The following is a 21,593-nucleotide window of genomic DNA, read 5'->3' on the forward strand; positions in this document are numbered from 1 at the left end:
CGGTATTACGTTTAGTATCACTGAAACAAATTTATTTACAAATAACTTCCTTATTGAACTTCGATAGATAGGGTTGTTAGAATTATGCTTCGTTAGTTTTCTCAATTGACCTGTTATTAATTAAATTTAAGGAAGAAATTATTAGAAATATAATTGCTTGTTATTTTGAACTATCTTGGAAATGAAGTAAATAAAAACTATTATTGTAGTCACAATAGTTGTAAAAAATAGCAATAAGGTGGATTAATATATTAATTCTAACAATAATTTGAACTACACATTTCACCAGAAATATCAATATTAGATCAGACATCGCCTCTTATTTAAATTGATCTCAAGTAAAAATAAAATTTACAATATTATGATTATAAAATTTATTGTGTGTGATAGTTATTCTTACAGTAACATTTATTACTATCTACAATTTTTTTGTATAAATATATTCGCCATCCGCTCCCATATGTTATTCCGTTTACTTACCAACTCTTTTCTTACAGTACGAAATATTTTTCATTTTTCACTGTTATTTATGTATAATATAAAAATATATAAATTTACTTAATGAGCTCGAGTATATAAACAAGAAACGTTTACTCGGGAACATGTTTAAAAACTCCACTTCAGTAAAAAGCGATTCAAGTCGCATCACTAAGGACTACTAAGGGACCTACTTGCTTTCGAGAATTTTCCATTCGTAGCCAAATGAAGGGTGCTCGGTGAAACTGATGACGTGTAAAAATCCGATAGAGCCATCGTAGGCTCATTTAAATGTCGTAGGGATGAGAACCTTTTTATTCGCTGTGTTGGTAATCATATTATGTTCAATATATTGGCATTTAAAGGATCATTTTGAGCAATAATGTGATTTAAAATACGATTGAAACCTACCTTTATATACCAGAAGTGGTGGAAATATAAATTGAATTCATGTATGTATTATGTATGGTATTTCATAGCTTAAAATATATCCTAATTTTACTTATAAATCTTTATGTACGTTTCATGATTATTGTGTACATAATAAGTTCTTAAATTAAAATGAAATATCAGAAATAAAGTATTCAATAAAAAATTCATTCTTACTTATAAAAACTAGTCAAAATAAAGGTAAAGTATCTGTTATATAAATTCCCGCAGTTATTTATGAATACATTTATAATTATGAGATTATTTTTGCGCCAAAACTATACAATGTGTTTAGTCAGGTTGTAAACCCAAAAAGTATGACTCAATATCAAATTAAAAATAAAATTAAACAATGGTTAAATCAGCTACAATACGATGATACGGAAAATTTTATAAATGTAAAGTAATATTCTTTGTTAACATCACAAAGATTAATATATATTTTTTTTTTTACTTAAACACACGCATCAAATGCGTACATGCACGCTCACCTACATATCCATCATACATACATATAAACACACTTACATCATACTTGTACATAAGACACACACAATATAGTGCAAAATGTTATGTTTATCAACACCTTTGTTTTTCTTATAATTTAGATTTTTAAATATGTATCTATTGTTAAAATATTGTTTATATATATCATGTTATAATAATTTTCATCCTTCTATAATAAAAGTACATGTATAAGGAACTGGCTTCTGTCATACGGCTAATGCTAGTTCAGAAGCCAGGACTACACATAAATACTGAAAGGATTGATATTGTCTGGAATGTGTACCTATTGTATAAGTAATATTGTAACGATCCTTCTGAATTTAATAAAGATTATTATTATTATTATTATTTTAAAATGTGTTAATGAGTACATATTGGAGTTATATGAACAATGATATTTATGATTTTATTTAAAAATGTTATATATTGTATTACCCGTTTATCATGAATATAATCAGCACTAGCATAAAGAAATAAACGCATAGAGATCTGTTTTTAATCTGCCTGGTTTTTAAAAACAAGCTGATAAATCATCCGACTAAATGGGTGTTTTATAATATTTCGCCACATGATTTGCCGGGGTTTCATTTTGAATTCATCAATATTAGAGCGGGTTTTGTTCATATAATAAATATGTTTCGTTTGTAGAACAACATATATATTTAAATATTGATAAAACAAGTATTATTAAATTTAAAATGTATTCATATTTTTTTATTCAATTCAGAAACCGGGGACTTTTTCTATTTTTGTATTGTAAAATTTAAAAACTAAGCGATTTAGGTTATTTTATTAAAGTATTAAGAAATAGATGATATCTGATTTTAGTCTTAGTATAATTCAGAGCACTCAAACTCGATAAGCTTAGGAAAATTAATTTATTCACTTTATAAAGTTTAGTCAAGTGACTGGTAGTAAAAATAATCCATCTTAAAAATTAATAAATCTCTTAGAAGATTGTGAGGACTAGAGATATGGCATTCTTTTTAATCCATTGCTTATTTTATAAAGTATGGAAACTAATCTATAACTTATGATTATGATTTATTACCTCAAAAATACAGGTTCGATTATATATTGTCAATAAGAAATCATTCGTATTATGACAATGTCAAGGTAGTAATATTGAATAATGAATGTGCTTAAAAGGAAACAAAAAAATAGAGAACCCTTTATTTTTGGAATCAGGTCAAAATTCTATTAAGCAATAGAATTTTGACATCTTTAATTCAGTTACAATGTAGTCACCACAATCACTACCAACCATTATGTTTGGCTTTACGGTTTTCGTTCCCAAGTAATATTAAACGAAATGTTCGAGTCACGTGCATATGTACATTGTAGTCCCAATATTAGTTGTAGAAACGTAAACTGAGTGAAAATAAGGTGCCACATGGCGAGACAATAAAATTTTACCAGAATACTTCTTGTTGGAAACATAGTCTAGGCGTATATTTTGTGATATTAGGATATTAAAAACTGAATTTTATATAAATATTATTAAACGTGACATTATTTTAAAAGCATATTTAAATTGTTTACTAGTTTTTTTGTACTACTGGAATTGTATTCTATCTGATGGTGTTCGTTAACAATAGTTTTACTTAAATGACATTTGTATTATAAATTCACACTACTACCAGCTGGAATACAGCTTGAAAGTTTATAGGGTTAAAACTAAAAATTGAGGGAGAGATATTGAACACGACTTAGTAGAGTCCTCCATGAGCTGCTGAATCACTAATAGAATCAATAACAGTTATGAGATATATTAGATTTTATACTTACTATTACATTATGATACTAAAATGGCCTCAAAACTAACACTATACAAATTACATTAAAAGACGTACGACGACGACGCGACGTCTAAATTACTTATGGTTATAAGTATGTTTTTTAAAAATATCTATTTATGTTGGGTCGAACATAATAGATATCATTATTTTTGTCCCATGAAAAATATAACAACTACTATAGTAGCTATAATTTATCCAAAAAAAATTTTGTGAGTGAGCATTTTACTGTTAAGATATCTACATAACGCAAAACTGATCAAACACCAACAAGTAAAGTTGTATTGTCTTGATTTCTAATAAGTTTTGCTTTGAAGGAGAATTTGTTATTTATAGTAACTGAAGACGACGGAAAACATCTTCCAGCGCTGACATATATGGGTGTAAACTTGAGAATGTTAGATGGAGTTTTCAATCGGATGCACTTAACACGTTTTCCGACCGATAAATTTATTCATGAATTTCTATAGCACAGCCAGTTGGCGATGTTTTAACCCACAGGGTAGGGGTTCTAAATACAGTTAAAACATGAGACTTGTAACCTAAAATGTGCTACATATATGTTAAGGTTGCTTCATGGCTTTGGTATGCAAGTAGTAGCAGCTATAAAGCCCTTGTAAGTGCAATTAACAGTATGCCTTAATAGTTCGTACATGAAATGATTTTTTGTGATTGTACATATTATAAGAATACAATTACAGTAATATTTTTAACAACATTTTAGTTTTAAATTTCAAATTACTATTACTTAGCATTATAATGTAGACAATGATAAATAAATATTAATTTGTTAATTGATTAAACGAAATTAATTTGAGCTTGTATCTTGAGCGCTCAAGAATGGTTTAGGCGACGATATAATATCTATTCAATATGTAGTTGAGACCGCGAATATGTTTATTGAATTTCGTAGAAAACTATAACTAAAATAGGGAAATATTTACACCGAGAGAGCGACAGAGATGTTCAATATTATATATCGCTATATTGTTGATTTTCTATTGCGTATTGGTTGTACCTATTGTTATTTTTTAATTACGTTAATCTTCGCTAATGAACATAATATTAACTATTTGAATAGATATGTTGTTTCCTTTCAGTTATTAAGCAATATTTATCATTTTATATAGAGACAATAATATTAGACTCTTACGGCCTTATTACAAAAAGATAAACCTGGTTTAGCACTAGTAATAAACCATTCACCAATGTATTCCTTATTACAAAATGAAGTTTATCTCTAAATCGTGATTCGTCTATGGTCTAAAGTTAGACCTGCGATGCCCCTAGTTTAACAGTGGTCTAAATGCAAAAATACAAACTCCATTTTAAAAATTCTATTGTAAGTTGTAGTTTTTGGAAAAATATTTTAACTAAATTAAAAATATATTAACTAAAAATATTTAAAGCAAATTTTACGATAATAAAAATATATAAAAGACGTTATTTGTTATTATTTCACTCATTTGACTTTGAAATAGTCACCATTCGAATCGATCCAATAAAAATATCCCGCCGTTCCTTTTCTCCGTATAGGACTCCTACTTGTAATTTAAAACTGATTTTCAGCCTAATAGTACATTAACAAATATTATATATTAATGAAATAGTTATAATGAAGACATAGATAAATAGAAATAAATTTATTTTTAGTTTATACATTTTTATTTCAAATTATGCTATTATTGATCTTTTCATATTTCTGGTAAAATGGAACGTAATTGTACGCTAACAGACATGAGTGACTGATTTCTGTATGGAATACATAATGAACGATTTAACTGTAGTACTAAGTAGTCCTCTGTTAGATCTGGATTCGTAATAATGTTAGGTTTATTCCAAGTATTAACTTTAGGAATGGTTTAAACCACGACCATTTAGACCACGTTTCGTCCGAGTTTTAACAGATTTTTTGTAATAAGACCGTTAATGTTTTTTCAAGTGCACAATAGCATCGCTGAAGTCATGGTGAAAGCAATACTTGGCATGACACATTTTGCTGGGTATATTTAAAATCAAACAGGACATAAAGGCGAGCCTACCGCTCGATCTCGTATTAATTCGTTTTTTTTATAGGTATTTTAATGACATACTCATAAATGTAATTTGACGTATAAAACTTTTATTTTGTATCCGCGGGATTCTATCTGATGATCTAACTCGGAGTAGAAAACTACTAAACCAAGACACTCGTAATTATAGACAATATAGGCGTATTTATATCCACTGCTACCGATGGCAACAGTGTGTTTGTAGAGGAACTTAGAACAATAGTGGTGTGTACAGAACGTGAACCGTAACAAACATGGTGCGACCGATATTTGATGAGCTTACAAAACCACTGCGTTAAATGATTACTTGGTTTCGCTTTCGTTCTTTACAGCTTACTTTAAGATTCTAGCATAACTATAAAAGAGGAGTTTTAAGTATACCTTATGCAATTATGTTGTAAAGCGTTTTGTAATCTACTATAAGGCCTTAACTTTTTATGCTATTACAGTCTAATTCAAACACTGTTGAAGTTTCGATGTTTAAGAGCTATAATATTTTAGGTATATTATCAGAAGTTATTCGATAAATAACTATAATAGGACATCAAGAAATAAATAATACTTATAATAAATCCAAAGTTCCATGTGTTTCGTACGTGCTAAAATTTCCAAGATACGAGCACGACGCAAATCAATTTCTCAGGAGCTTTACATCCCCAATCATGTATAATATACTCGTAAATAAACCTTAATTCGGGGTGATTTAAGCGGATGAAAATTAATGGAAACGTTTTTAACATACGCATTCATGGACGAATGCCTCATGTTTAGCGCAAATTGTGGTTAATGCTCTGATTTGTGATTTGGCAATATGTGATAAATTATTTATTATTTTATATATGTTCAAAGGTTGGATACATTGGTATAATATAATATAACACATGTACTAACATTTCTTGGTTCTTTTAAATTAACTTATAAGAGTTCGAGTTAGTTTATTTTTTCGTCTTCAGCTTCATCGAATGCCAAGGGACGAGTGCAGATGGCACTACAAATCCGCGGAAAAACTTATGGAGCGGCTGAAGGCCAACTCCTAATTAACGGATACGACTTTAGACTGATGTCACCGCTAAGGAGTTCGAATCTCAGCTCAGACAATCGTAATTTCGATCCCCGTTTAAATTGGATTGGGGATCAATTGGAGGCGGCTGCATTATAGTTCGTTTAATGTTCTTGCCATATTAAAACTAACCAGTAAATAAACAGAAATTACTGTTATAATAATACAATTTAAGTCTATGAATTGTGTTGTCAGTCTCATTAGTTTCTATATGCATATGATATTCCAATATTTGTTTACACATAAACATGAGAATGCTTAAAACTGCTTGATACACACTCTAGGTACTGATATATTGCTTTGTTTCTATATTGTATATTTATATGAATACGTAACGTGATCTTCCGTCAAACTAAATGAAGACCTATGATAATTTTTATAGTCGATAGGGTTAAATCGATTACCTAAATATATTATATTTCATTTCGATCACAATAACATTTTTCATATAAGGCAACTGGCATTTTTATTGCAATAAGTTATAATTTAAAATCGATTTTTATAACTTGATTTATTTAACTACAAAAATTTCCCTATTTCATGTTATTTTTTTATTTATTTATACAGGTAAATATTTTTGCTTTAAAATTGTTTATTCAGAACCTTATAGTAGAGATTACGAATAAAAGTTTGAACAATGAATAACAAAATATATTTTGGCTTGGTTATGAGATTGCATGTCATGTAGTTGTTCATATTTTTTATACGAAATATGTATGTAGACAAATCTTCTTTGTTTATATACCTTCAGCATATTTTCTTAGTCAATTATTAAAGTTCAAGTACAAAATAGATGAAAGTGAATAATGTAAGCATATTAAACTGAAAGTGAATTCTCAGTTATTTATTTTGTATAACATCAATATTTATAAATATTGCATTTTACACAGCAACTCATTTGTATATAAAAATGGTAAAAATATATAAAATACAAAAATGTAAAAATCTTAATCAAACGTTAATTTCAGATATCGTTGACAACATTTTTTTACATAAGGATGGGGATTTCTATGTAAAATAATGTTTTCTAACTATTGTCGGAGCCATATTTTATTTTCCATGACAACACCAAATCTTTAGAAATCATTAATTTTCACCTGTAAAAATGACCGAACTCTTCGCTAGAACCCACATCAAAGTTATACATGGGGAACGAGATTTTGTGTTGGCAAAGCCAAAAATAACACAAAAGACTCGAAAGTCCCAAAGGTACAAGCGATTTCGTCCATTTTCGTATTGAAAAGACGAATCTAAATAGATAGTTTTACGAATTAAGTTTACTCTCAGTACCTAACAATACTGATACCTCACGTTTTCGGATGGATTTGTGAACAAACTTTGTAGACGTTACAATAGGAATGTTCACTGAATAAAAGTATCACATTTATGTTCAATTTAGAGAATATAGGCAGTTGAAATGTACGCAAGATCTAGTAAATTTTAGTAAATAAGTAATGTAATTTGTCGTGTATCATGTAAATTATAGGTAAATTGGGGTTGATTTCTCGCACGATAAGTTGCTTGTATCGGTCTGAATGTTTTTTAAGTATATTATATATGTATTTTCATAAAAAGTATTTAAGTATATATACTAGTTGTTTAGTACCCAAACACACTATTTAATTATCGTTTCTATGGATCGATTAAAACTAAATAGGTAACTAATAGGTTTTATCCTAGTATTTTACTATTGACAATTTATAATCAATTTCAATAAATACAGTTTAATCGCTATAACCCAAAACTGTTTTAATCGTTATCACAACGCGTCAGTGGCTCGTTAAGGGCTCTACAACGCGGTCAAGCCGAAAATAGCTTAAAATTCCTAACGTCAAGTTTCACTCAGCCGTAATTGAAATAGCTGTCCCGTTCCCGAGGTGGCCGTAAAGCGAAAAATAAGTGTTAGGTGTCTGTAAATTGCCCCTAGCGACGGCTCTGCATCGCAACCAGTTTTTAATTGGTTCGTTTCGCCGTCGCAGATGGGAAACTGAAACTCAACATTCCAGTGAGCATTGCGTGGTCGCCTGCCCCCCGATTAAAAACAAATGGGTGAAGCCATGTAAACGAGTGTTCGCGCATTAATTTAATTGTATACTGGCGAAACGGATTCGCAAAATGTTCTAACCAAATATGAACTGATGTGTTATTACGTTTCAGCGGTGTTTGGTTGGTTTATGTATTGTTAACGAAAAATCTCATTAAAATATTTTCCTAAATAATAAAGTAAGGAATGCAGAGCGTTGTTTGCATTTTTGCCAGATAGCCAAAAGAAAGTGGGCAATATTTTTCTGAAGTATGTGTAGGTAAGTTTTTATATGTAAATAGGGCAACGATCCCATATTTTATAAACGTATGCAAAATAAGCTGGTAAGTTGGCATATTAGATGTTTGTTTTTTGTTTGTTTAATAGCGTAGGATTTGTGACTAAAAGTTTCTTTTATCCTGATGAACAAATAATATTTCAGCCACGAGGTCGTGTTTGTAAGAATATTATACAATCTCTCTAACGCTCGTAATCTCCGTATACGCTGAATAAGAAACAATACATGAGAGCACTCCTCATGAAACAACATGAAGATAGTATTATCATTTATTACAAGATTACGTGCTCATACTAAAAAAACATCCATTACTCGGGTTGGTGCGTGGCGCAGACGTCTGAGTAGCGGTAAAACGGACCATCGCGTGACATGTCAACACCAACCAAGTTCAGGGTTGTCAGGTGTTTTGTATTCAAACGGACAGTAGGAGTCTCTGTATTCAACTTTTTCGTTACAAACTGACAGCGGCAACATCTGCTGGGAAACATTTAAATACCGTCATAACTTAAAATTAGACACGTTTCTAATTTTTTAGAAGTTATGTTGTATCTATACATTTTTTTATGTAACTGGAATAGCAAACAAGCTGACGACCCACCTGATAGTAAGTGGTATTCCATTGCATACATATATATTATGAGGCACCATTAAGATCATATCATGACGTCCATATAAATTATCTTAAATAAAAAGAACATCACTTCAGAGATAACTCAGCTGTGAAGTGATGCTCTTTTTATTCCTCAATTCGCTTTTCATGATATCCTGAGTATGAAGGGTATATAATGCACTAATTATCCGTGACTCCGATTGTTTATTCCCAAAATAAAAATACAGATGTTCTAATTTTCATGTGTGTGTGATACTTTTCTAATATTGTGATACTACAATGCTATCTTAGACTGTTTATGAAGTAACTGGTAAAATTAGTATATATAATATAATAATACCTATATATAACTAATAATAATATTACGGTTCTAAAGTGATTTGTACAAAATTATATAGGTATTGATAAATAAAATAATGTAGAATTAATTTTTTTTTACTGTTCCATTTAATATAGAGAGACAACCCCCAAGTTGAAAATCATGTTGTATGTTACCGTGGCGCCATAGTGACGCAATGCGCTCAATTTGGTTGCACAGTCAACCTGCCAAACTAGCCTCGATAAATCACAAAATCCATCTTTCGAACGCGAGTTTGTTATACTGATGGCCTTAAAATTTATGTGCGGTTAGCATTGACGTCCGTACTGCAGTTGGAACTTTTTTAAGTGTATTTTTCGTGTATATTAGGATCAATTTAATGACCATACGCTGGCAAACACAATAGTCTTACTATAATTCTATACTATCAGGCATGGAATATTAAACAATTATATATTTTAAGATACATCATCATAATTATTATCGTTAGTATATACTGTCACCTACCATTTCTCCTATATGCCGAAGAGTAGGTACGGTTTAGACTATCATTATCAATTGAGTCCTTGCATTATTTTAGAGGTTGATAGTTCAATTTGATGCGGAAGGATAAGGGTGGCTGTTGGCGATAGATTCTAGAAAATAATGGCAATACATAAAAAAATGGAAATAATAGAAAATAATGGAAAAACCAGTGCCAGGAAGGGAGTTCTAAATAAATATAAGATTTATAGAACATAAACTATAAACGGCCTCTACTCTACAATAGGGGACTAGTATATCACATCAAGATATGTGGTAGTCTCCTCATAAAAATTCTGCTTCCTGGTCGTTTTAAATGTGTATGCCAAGTAAATTTTTTATAATAATTCTCTCGTTTTTCATTCTATCATGGAGTGCTACTCCAAGAATGTCCGCTTTCCATAGCTCGTTCGGGGACATAAAGCGTAAATATATGTCCTGTTTTTGTTTAAATGTTGTTGTTTCCTAATAATTTATTTTAGATTATAATAGTATCTAATAATATTTATTAATAGATTACGATCTCACCGCCTGAATACAAAATAAAAGACACAAATTTAAATTAAAAAATGTAGTTTATATTCGTATAGACTACACTACACACTTATCTCGGTTTTTCTGATTACTACTGGTTTTGAAATATTGTTGCCGAGTAACTTGTGAACTTTTAATATCAACCTAATTTTAAAAGTATTGGTATTCTTTGAGATTTATGTAATTGATTATGATAGAAATTAATGTATATTCTTATATCAAATAAATATAAATCGAGTGTAGTATATTATCGTTAGTAGGTAGTATACTTTAAATATATAGGGGTTTGTTCAATTGATAGTTATTCCTTACTTGAGTATTGATCCGGCATGCGGCAGTGAAGGATTGTCGTAAAGAATGCTAGATGATAAGATGTTCAATTGAAAAAAATCGCGGTCAGGAAACGTTTCCCCAGAATATAAAGAAAGACCGCGAAGGGTACGTATTGGCGGGAACAGGGATAGATATTTACGATGGCCCCGATTATGTTTTGCTTGAAAATATCTTTCCAACGTGGGGAATTGAAAGCTTTTGTTCCATTTTGTTTATGATTACATTTGGTGGCGCGGCTTCAATAACTTGTTTTTATTTTGTAATATTTCTTTATTGTAGTATATACTCACCGTATTGTATTATACGTAAGGTCAGAAGTAGGTATGCTACAATGCTTTATGCAAAATATTTCATTTTTACGTGAGTGAGAAAAACATGTAATTACAGACATGACAAATTTTAATATTTTATTGAATTTCTATGTTTCTTTCATAAAACATCATTTACATGATTTAATACTTCAAGTACTTATAGTTGTAAAATAATATAACATTTATTTATTACTCTAAAGAATTAGAACTTGCAATATATGAAATGCTAATTATTCTTCACTTCGACATTTCCCTTGTTCCTTATACATAATTGTTTGCATATAGCAATGCATGAATATTAATGTAATTTAAATGGTAAGCGTGTTCATAATTTAATCGCATCAGCCCCATGTTGGGGCCCAGTATTTGCAAAGTAAAGTTTGCCGGTGACTAAATCAGTACAAACTCATTGTTCTAATCTGAAAGTGTGTATTAAATTTCATTCATCGCATTAAAATGAATGAATGAATTATATAAATTGTATTAACAAATGTTATAGAGAGATATGATATGATATCTTATTTTAAGCGACATATTTATTTACTGTTTTTTTAGGTCTAAGTGTTATTATAAATGTAAAAGTGTTTGTCTGTTTGTTGCCTTTTCACGTTAGGCATCTAAATTGACATTAGTAAAATTAGGGGAGAGAATATAGATTGTAACACGGTGATGAACATGGGTTATCTTTTATCTCAAAAAAAGCAGACGAACTCGCGGGAAATTTTAAAAGTATATATTTATCAACTATATTAATGTACAATATAAATATATTAAAGTGACACGACTTTAAATTAAATGCCAGAGTCAGTCATTAGCGATTTCTCTATTCATAAATTATGAAATACTGTTTATCGGAAGCTTTCAGTAACAAACTCAATTTATTCGTGTAAATCCATAATTTATTTGACGGCTGACGTTTCTCAAAATACACTCAGAACAGTAGCGCAGTACAATGGTCCAGTATCGTTATTCATTAATAACCGTCAAGAACCAAATAACTGAGAAGGTGGCACAACGGTAAGCGTTCCAGACCAATATACTGAGAGGGGATATGTTGAATCTAGGTGAACCCTAGTGAACGCATGCTTCATAAGCACACACTTCGCTGGGTATATTTTAATCTGTCAGTTATATACATATTTGAATCGGTCAGCCTACTATCTCTCTAGGATGGCTATGATTTGTTAACGGTGTTTCCATCACCGGAAAGTTACTTAACATGCAAAGTATTTTGGTGTCTTAACCTAATCGACTTTTTGACCTACTGGTTTACAAATTCAACTTAGAACTCGGGTTAGTAAATCATTAGGCCAAAAGATGCGTAAGTAACCGAGTGTTTTCAAGGTCAAAACAAATGATCATCAAGCTCGACAAATAACAGGGGGCGGGCTGGGGGAGTGACGAGGCCTTTCGAGGCAAGGCGACAAACACAATGGCTTTTCTAAGCTCCTGAATGACACCTTCATTATAGACGCTGACGTTTCGCAAATACTCTGTAAATTGTTACGACCGCATCGCACTTGAGTGTTATGAAAGGTGCGTTGTGTCGTGTCTTTTAAAGTTTGTTCTTACACTACACTATGGGATGGATATTCGAAGTAATATTACATCAATATTTTAAAAAGTATTAGTAGATTGGTGTTACAATTATTACAATCACAGATAAGAGAAACCATCTTATCATATATTATATATTCGAAAGTATATCTGTCTTTCTGTCTATTATCTTTTTATGACTAAACGGACTCTTAAACGGATCTTAATGAAATTTAATATGAAGATAGATTATATCACAAGATCGAGGCTAAATTTTATCTCAATAAAAGCAAACGAAGATGCGGCTAAAAATAGTATTACATGATTAGAATAATTATAAATATAGATTTATTATCTAATTGGCATATATTTATATATTAGAGCTGTTCGATATAAGAATAGTAAATTATATAGCTAAATAAAATATGTAATTTATAATTAATTTGAAAAAGTAATTCTTAAGTTTATGAATTTTAACATGAATTTTATATTTTTCTTTGGCCTTATTTGAATGTACATAGATTTTCATATAATTTATTAAACGTTTAATATATAAATAACATGTTTTATGCACAAACATTTAAACTCATTCACTCTAGTTTAATACAGGCTTGATAATGAAAATAATTGCAATTAAATGCATTAACTCATACATACGTAAAATACATAATAATTTGTAGAAAAACTAAGTAATGCTGCTACTGTAATAAAAATAGCCAGTTGTTTTACTAAATTTGATAATCGAACATTAATTTTCAGTTATTGGTAAAAACAAATATTTAACTTTAACTTTTAAAAATATTGTTGTTAAAGTACTTCAATAAACCTAAACAAGCAACAAAAAAAATAGTAGGAACAAAATTCCTTACTGGCGATTTGTTTCAACGCTGTCATTGCAGATTTGAATGTATTCAATGTTCGCCGTCTCAAATTCTTTTTTGCCGAAAAGTTTGCCATGTCTATGTTCACTGACATTGTATTTACCACTATATTATTACTGGACACTAAGTTTACAATCGTCCGTACTAGATATCATTGCGCAGCGAATACCTTTTGTTCGGGAAGCTGAGAATATACTGCGTGTAAAAGCATATCAGTAACAGTCAGTCCTTGTACGAAAATTCGAAGACTTCATATCGAACAGTCAAATGTATGGAGGCGGGTGTTAAATTTAAAGTAATTATTAGAGAATGTAAAATTTTGTTGTTTGCTCATGTAATTAATGGACAAATTATGTAATTTGACTACTTTTTTTGGGGACAACTGAGAGACATATATATCTATTGAATAATTTTTTTGTAAATTACTCTCAAGATATTTTGTAGTCCATATTAAATTTATATAATTACCATTAATGTCTATTGGATATATCCATTCCAATAGATCCGGGCTACTACAAATAGTAATAATAAAAAATACTAATGATCGGACTGTGTCGAGATTGTATCTGCCACTTGTGGCGGTGTAGTGACTTATGTCACTAAATATCCTATGTACTATATGTTTGTATTTCTGAAGTAAAATAATAATTATTCCCAATATTCATGTTAATAATATAATTATGAAAGTTATGAAAAGAAAATTATGAAAGTGTAACTCTGTCTATCTGTCAGTCAATTTACCTAGATAAGTAGGTAACTTGACTTGGTAGTAACTTGAGATTGACATTTCTATGTAGGTATCTAAATAATATTATGAAAGTAATTTGTTTGTAAAATAAATTTTAATAAATTATGCTAAAGGTTGTTATTTAAACCTCGAGGGTACTTAATATCAATTATACTTCTAATTAATTTGAACACATAGTATAAACATAACATAAAGGTCTGCGTAGGTACCTCAGTTTAAATATATATATATATATATATATATATAGCACCTACATATTTCAGCTGTCAAGCAGCTTGTTTAGATTATAGCAGCAGATTATATAGTGAAATTAAATATGATGATGGAATTTTAGTATCCTGGTATGGCAACGACTGATTGGTATTACGGGTATCCCATGATAATGTGGGATCCATAGTGTTGTTCACGTTTAAAGGCGACGGTTACCGCATATAATCGGTAGTATCGGTAAAATGATGCAACTGTCTGCGATAATGGTATAAAGTTGGTGGGGCATCAATGAAGTATAAAAAAAACCATGACGTCAGGTTAGTCAGCCCATATTTCTAGAGGGAAAATAATGTAGAACAATCTGAAAATACTTTCTAACAATTCTCTCCTCCGTAATAGAGATACACCCGCATTTCAATAAATAGTCCTACACCTAAATACTCGTAATAAAAACTCTACAGTTTTTTGTTCCTAAAGTTGTATCAGGTAAAAATGCCTACGATGTTTTTCGCTTGTTTCCTGCATACTTTCTACATTTTTGTGTAGGAAATGTAAGAGGGTATGTAAGTTTTATTTTTGTGGTCGGTCTAAGTCGGCCGGGGAGAAGAAAAGCTTTTTCATGTACTTTCATACAGTGTAGCCGTGTGTACCTACTTGATTTTCTTTATGGCTGGCACAGACATTATATTAAATTTACAGTAATTAAATTTAATTATGCACTATAATTTATAATAAAAATATAACTAGTGGCTGTCTGTACATGGAAGATATATGAGATAAACTGTTGTTAGGAGATTTTAACAACACAGTAATAATTATTACAATTTTTGTCTGATTGTCTATGAGTTTGTGCGTGATAATATTAGAAATGGATTTGAGTACAGTTTTCATAACCATATTGTGGTAAGGTTCACTTAAAAAAGTTATATAACAACAAAGTCGCGGGCTCAGCTAGTACTATAGTATATAAATCATAACGTGTAATAAAAATGGAGTATATACATTGTGTACGAATATGTAAGTCGTAATAGTGATAGCCTAAAGAAGAAGGGATGGATTTTTTTTAATATAATTGATCAGCAATTTGATTTCTGTCTATGTAGCATGTTATAATAAATTACTATATTCTAATTATAAGATTTATAATAATCTAGTATATAATTTAATATACCAGCACCATTCAGTACTAAGCTAAGTAGAGCTGGTGTTATGGGTACTACAGAACTAATAGAAATTCTGAAATAAATATATTTTTGTAAATACATACATAATATACATAAAAAGTACAATACAAACACTTATTCATATAGGAATAGGAAAAGGAATTTATTATCTCAGTAGTTTTACCTACACACACGAAAAACTAAATCCAAAAATTGATACTCTACGTATTATTTTATTAGGTTAACAAAAGAAAAAAATAATAAATTCAACTCCACTCATCCTAATTCTATTAACATATTAACACCTGACGAGTTTAATGCCTATTTGCCACAAGATGAGTATGATGCGGCCTGTATACACCGTCGGACGTTTGGTAAACAACTGCTATTCTTAGCAACCCGCAATATCTCAGGTTCATTAACAATGCTAAACGATCACTTTGGGTCTTAGCTAGCCCTTATACACACTATCTACTTTTAGCTTTACTTTCTAAATACTGTTTAAATATTACGACTACGACTAAAAGTATCTAGTCATATATTAAAGTTATTTGTTACCATGGTATATCAGTTAGCATGTTTTTAATTAGATTAAGGACTGAAACTAATAAAGTCCATATTTCGTTGTTCGAATTTGGTTAATATCAAAACATTAATGTGTGCGTGTCTCCATAAATATTTATGGCTAACTCTTCGGTGATGGTAACAACCGTAAGAAATTAAATTAAGCTGAGAGACGGTGATAGATTTGCCGTTTCCACATGGTACGTTACCGATATATTTATACGTTGAATATAATTTATAGACAAATGTGTGAGTATCAAATGTCACCAATTAACAGCTATTAACAATGCTTCTGTCTACCCTTCTAGGGATTATAGTAGTGAAGGTATATATACATTATTTTTCTTAATGAAATTTCAGAATGTGTTTATCATACTCTATTTAAGGCAAATCAATCTTATTCAATTGTGCAACTGAACTGAAAATATTTCTTTTTAGTTGAGTTAATATTGAGTTAGGTATATTATTTTTCCTTTAACTCGAGGATCGGAGTAATGTTTACATACACATCAATCATGCATCATATGTAGGGGTCGTAAGCACCTTGGCATGTAATAAATTACATAAATATACGTGCTAATATATTAGTAAGTTTAGAATTAGACCCATGGGTGTACTGAATGCGAGAAATTGTATGCCAAACAATATTTTACGAATTAAATGTAAAAAAAACCGGATTCTGCCGAAAAAGATCTTATAGGGATCGTGTCTTATTTCCCAATGGGGGACTAAGACTTTAGATGTGTTATACTTTTAAGATGCGTATTCTGCGTTACATTATAGAATTAGCAATAGCATATAGAATTGGCATTAAAATTAGCGGTCCACTACATACGGGTGTAAATATGCCGAAGGTCGTATAAATACATACAACATTACACATACGTATAAATTTTCTGAAAGAAATTCTCCATTTGATAATTAACAGTATTAAAATTCTTTGCGTAGTTTTGAAGAAGTAGGTTAACTAAGTAGGTTAATTTATGTAACTATTAATGTAGTTTTAACCTTATCATATAGTATTACAACATTTTTTATAATTTACAGTATAATAATATTATTATATTGTTTAAAAGTTAAGTAAATAATACTATGAAATATTTTTGTTACTATTATGGATTGTGGTTTAAAAGGAAGGTCCTGAGCTCAAACCTGGGGCTAAAGTTAAAAAAAATCATTGTCTCTCCAATGCTGGATATAACTATAACAAACCAAGTTACTCCAAGAAATGGTGGTAGGCTTGCCTCTTGTCACATTAGATCAAAAATGTTAAGTGTTGCGATGACCACGACACCAACAGTCAATATCTTTAACTACCCCGTCTTAGATTACAGCTATAAATGCACTATTTATAAGTTTTATAAATATAACATATCTATTTTTTTTTATGAAGTTTACTGCCATGTTTCTAAGGAACGGAAAATATTAATCTTAGTCACAGAGATACTCGATCGGGTTTAGATTAACTTACTGTGGTATATGTTGCTATAGTATTTTAAATTATAACTGTGCATTGATGTGTATGTAGGCTTACGTATTCGCACTCGACCTTTATTATATTTAGATGCAAATAAAAATAAATGTTATCGCGGCGCTGAAATTAAAACTACAGAACATTGATTTATTAATAATCAAATGTTTCTCAGTATTATGTCGTCATTCTAATCTACTACAAGTACTACCCAATAGGTACAATAATAGTATATTGCTCATTAGCGGAGCCCGCGTTTTCTTATCAATTTATTTTTTTATTTGATTGTAAAGCTATAAAATGAAAGCAAAATAAGTGAAGCTTATCATATATATATTTATTATACTAATTTATTAATAAAAGCTGTAACAGAATAGCAGAGAGGGTGGACTCATTGCCCGCTCTGAGTTATAAACCGTTTTGTCTCGATTTTTACTTCTAAATTTTATTATAAGTAGCAATTGTAAAACTTTATTGTTTGAGACAAATAAAGATGATTAGTATTAGTAAATAACGAACACAAATCGAAGGAGCCGATTCTGAAATGAAATATATATAGATATTAGAAACTAATAATATTCTAACAATTATTGCTTTGGTTTAAAACTTAGTTATCCGCCCGTTCCGTCATGGAATCTGGGTTACGTTAATAAAGTTCCCGAATGATAGTTTTTCTCATATATCTTTCATGTACAGAGATTAGTTACATTACTGTGTTTAGAGTTTCGTCCATAGGATTAGTTATAACTATGTAGGTAATTCTTACTTACAAAATAGTGTTTGTAGTAATAATAAATATATGTTGACAAACACATATTCTAATAAAAAACATTTTAATGCAGTGTTGTATGATGTATAGTTTATATATTGTTCCGTATTCCGAACTTCCTTAGTCTAAGCAGGTTGTATCACCGGTTTGTTTACTGGAGCAAAGGGCGCTTGATAATACTGGCCACAAATAAAAACATGTGACCACTTCAATTTCGAATATAGAATAAAAAACAATTTAAAATAAGAACTGGAATAAAAAGGTCGCTCCGTATTTTTAACTATATTAATCAAGAAGATTATTGATTTAATTATTACAACATAATTGTTTTTATGAAAATATACACTCTAGAGTGTGTGGTCACTAAACTGTACTACACATTGGGACGTTCCTGAGCAAAGGTTAGTAAGTTTGGTGTTACACTGCTTACTTTGGGTGTAAGTGTAAAATGTAGTAGATTAGCTCAATTTTGTTCTCTAACCTAGTATTTTAACCGATATTTGTAACTCAAATTTCGAATAAACTTGTATGAAAATGAAAATGTCTACGTACGGGAGGACGAAAATCTCGTATTTATACGACGATCTGCATAAAGTTGGCGTCCCTGTTCAGTGCAGAGCATTTTACACAAACTGAACGTCCTCCCCTGAAACCGCATTGTATTTACTAACAATATATACCCATAGACACATGCTGGTATCAATAAAGTGAACTGGTGAACTGTTTGCCTGCACTCCAATATATGTAGATGAATATGGATGAAATGACATAGTGAAATCTTGACTATATTGTACGTACATATTACTTATATTTAAATAGAAAACGTAGTAGTAATTCTAAATAGAAAACTGTATTATTCATTCATTCTTTTTAAATACATGTATATTTTGATATATTTTCGAAGCATTTCAACAACTGTGTAGGGTATAAATGAGTAACCAGTCAAGACACATAGATATACATAATGGATAAAGCTATATATCTTTATATAGTAATTCGTATCTATGTACATACATAGATATACTTGCCTCTTCATCATATCTAACTTTAACCTTCGATGTTAATAGAGATGCCCTTGGATGAATAATCTCTCTCATAAAAGAAGAGTGCCTATTAACATGCTACAAACATGTCAGTCAGATTGTTATAGAGCTTAATTTAAAAAGTTGTTTCTAGGAGTCCTATATTTCTAACAGTGCAGTTCTATATATATATAGAACAAAACATAACTGATGTTTTGTTCTTTTTCTATACCAAGAAATTAACACTACATGCATGCCTGCATACGAACAGCATGAATAATGAAAATTTGGCATACAAATGCGAATCATTCTTACTTCAGGCTGAACACAAATTTTACTTTTACAAAATTAAGTTTAGTTCTGTTGTAGTAGAGTCGATAATAGAGTAATAGTATTCGTCTTGCAATGACGTAGTTGTGTACTACTAATACACGCGTTATATTATTGGAACATTTGCAAGTTAATCGGTAGTAAAGTTATTTACGTTGGACATTTTGTATTCATAACGTATCTTTATTAACAAACATGAAGACAATAAAATTATTAAAGAAATATAAGTAATGATTTCAATTTTATAATTTTGCATTTATTAAATAAAGTAATATAAGTATTTATTTTAATACTATTTATAACTGTTTTACATTATCTATATAACATAATAACTATAACAATAGTATGGTTTAATAAAACATACTATTTTAAAAATATACGTTATTTATACTTGTTTTGTCTTTTAAATGTAAAGAAATTAAGAGTATTTAAGGCACAGAGTGTACGTAAAACCAAATAATACATTCTATTTGACACTATATATTTTTTAAACTAAGTCTTAAGTTAAATATTCTTAGGTAATCTTAGATACGTCTACATAGACGTATCTAAGATTATCTAAGGTAAATTAGACCAAAATATTAAATTGTAGCCTTACATAAATAGCTGTAATATGTAGTATTATTAGGTTACCTTCGTGTGAAGTTGAAAATAGTTGGATATTGCATTGTTTAATAAACCAGATTTAATATTACTCATGGTAGATACTTGGATTAGAACTGATTTGGAAACTTGATTAGCAGCTAACTTTGTGCAAAACTTGATCAACAGGAAAGTTAAGCAATGGAATATTCATTTAGGAAACAACGCATAAGTTACGTTTAACAATTTATCATACTAATTAGCTATTTGCTGTTATGTTATTGTATTATTTTAGTAATCATTTCTGACGATAGTTACAGCATTTACTCTCACTCACGAACTATATAATACTATAAATATATTATAACTAGAACTCCTTCAAGATGTACAAAACAATATTTTTTTATTTAAAAATTAAATTTCATTTTGTATTAATCTAATTGTGTGTTTGATTTTTATTTATTGTTATTTACTTAATGTTTGGAAAGTTCAGGGAAAAGCGAAGTTTGAAAACGTATTTGATTCTTAAAGATAATATATAGTATTGTTGAACGATCAATATGTTATTGCTTTTTTAAATAATTCAGAATTCTATATGTAGCTAAATGTGCTATTTATAAATTGTATTCATATTTCACTTACTAATTACGTCGTATGGCACTCTTTAGATTAAAATTCCGTGGCGATAAAAATATTCGTTTACAATATGCCGGTACTTTATATGTACTTGTACTTTATAATAAGTCGTATTTCTTACTAAGGCAATAGCATAGTGCTACTAATAAAATCAGCAATATAAGTGGAGGAATTTTACAGTATGTATAAAATGTCTTTTGTAGCTTAAATCAGTTGAGCATGCGACATTCATGTGTGGTTACTTGCAACAGTAGAGTCAACTACGAGTACAATTTAGATAAGCGTAGAGATAGGGTATAGTGATAAGGTTGTACAGTTATGAGAAAATATTAAAATTGCGTAAACAATTTTTGAATCTAGAATAACTTATTTTAAAAACTTTACACTTCATAAATTGTAAATAAGTTATTA

The 21,593-nt window shown here is 29.8% G+C and overlaps 1 protein-coding gene across 1 annotated transcript in view; it reads right to left on the reverse strand.

The window, feature by feature from the left end:
- LOC131844996 (Kv channel-interacting protein 4-like) overlaps positions 1–21,593 on the reverse strand; it is a 110,437-nt gene that overhangs the window by 75,263 nt on the left and 13,581 nt on the right. The window lies entirely within an intron of this gene.

This window comes from Achroia grisella, unplaced genomic scaffold (assembly GCF_030625045.1).
Source record: "Achroia grisella isolate CSIRO2021 unplaced genomic scaffold, CSIRO_AGI_Agris_v1 utg445, whole genome shotgun sequence".
Lineage (NCBI taxonomy): Eukaryota > Metazoa > Arthropoda > Insecta > Lepidoptera > Pyralidae > Achroia > Achroia grisella.